We start from the raw sequence: 1,734 nt of genomic DNA on the forward strand, positions 1-1,734 counted from the left end.
GGCAGTAGAAATTTTAGATGTTGCCCAAAAGCAATAAAATTCTAGTATTATCAGGTTCCCTTTTTAAGGAAAAGGCTCTGAAATGGCAATAGAGACCTATCTGAAATTTTCAAATACAAATAATTCAGAATCAATGCTCGAGCTCTGCTCTTAACCTACAAGGACATGTTTCTCAAGAGCTTAACTGGCTTTCAGAGTGAAGGACATACAGCTTCAGTACTGAGAGTAACTGAAACCCTGTCAAGGCAACACTTACCTGATTTAATTATTGTCACTTGGTCATATCTGTCTCCTCAATGCCTGGCCAATTCTTGTAACGTCAAATATCTTCTATTGAATTTGCAACTTCAGTTTTTACCTTAAACCTTACACATAATATAAAATTTACCATTTTAACCATTTCTAAGTGGACAGCACAGTAGCGTTAATTCTGCACACCAATTCTGTGGTACAACAGATCTCTAGAACTTTTTCATCTTACAAGACTGAAACTATATACCCATTGAACAGATCTTTTTTCCTCCTCCCCACAGCCCCTGGCAACTTCTATTCTACTTTCTGTTTCTAATACTTTGACCACTTTGTTACCGAACCAGGTTCGTTTTGCCCACCGCACAATTATGCCAATCACTGAGACCATGAGTTTGCAAAGAGAAAGGATTTAGTCACAAGGCAGCCAAGCGAGGAGGCAGCAGAACCAATCTCAAATTTGCCTCCCTGCAAAATTGGGAATAAGGGATATTTATGGGATAAGGGGTCGGGATGGTCTGCAGTGTGGGAATAGATGATCGGAGTTAAGTAAGGTAATTGATGATCTGCGCAAGCGTAGTCCAGCTTCATGGCTCTTGATAGGACCCATGCTCACAAAATGGCAACATGACCATCACCCAAAGGTGGAGTTTTCATCTCCTTGACATCAAAGGGTCATTTGATACTCATTCTCGCGGGTCCAGTTGATGAGTTGGTGGTATTGACTGGCCTGCACTGGACAAGAAGTTGACTCTCAGTTCCTCAAAAAACTTAAGCACCCTACCCCTTACCACGGTGACCCAGGAGCCAGAGATGTTCTCTATAGGGTGGCTTTAGTAATGCATTATCAAACTACTTTTGGAGACAGACAACTGAGTATGGTTAAAGCAAGTTGGCCCCTGGTTTCAGCTTTAGATACTTAATATAAGTGGAATCGTGCAGTATTTGACTTTTTTGTGACTAGCTTATTTCACTTAGCATTACGTCCTCAAGGTCCTTTCATGTTGTAGCATATGACAGAATTTCCTTCATTTTTAAGGCTGAATAATATTCCACTATATGTATATACCATTTTCACTACTGTTTTTTACTACAACTTTATTGCTCTGTGATCTTATTTTGCTCTTCCTGGTATAAAACACGAAGGTAGCCTTATCATGTGCATTGAATTTACCACTCAGAAGCCTAATTAAATGAATAGAGGATTTGTAGACACGCAAATTTAACAGATTTTCCCCAGGTGTCTAAATGATCCATTAGGAATAGATCAAGGTTACAAATTAATTGATAATCTTTCATGATGCAAGCTATTTTATAAGGCATTTAAAATGGTCTCTCTTTCAAGCAATATGACAAAAAATGAAAATAAAACTTTGACCTTTTGAGTAGAGAGCTGTAAAGCTTTTGTTTAAGGAAACAAGGTTTTCAAGTGATTGTGATGACAAATAAAAATGGCAAGCAATAGCATATATTGGAGAATATGAG

The sequence above is a fragment of the Equus quagga genome, chromosome 15, assembly GCF_021613505.1.
Source record: "Equus quagga isolate Etosha38 chromosome 15, UCLA_HA_Equagga_1.0, whole genome shotgun sequence".
NCBI lineage: Eukaryota > Metazoa > Chordata > Mammalia > Perissodactyla > Equidae > Equus > Equus quagga.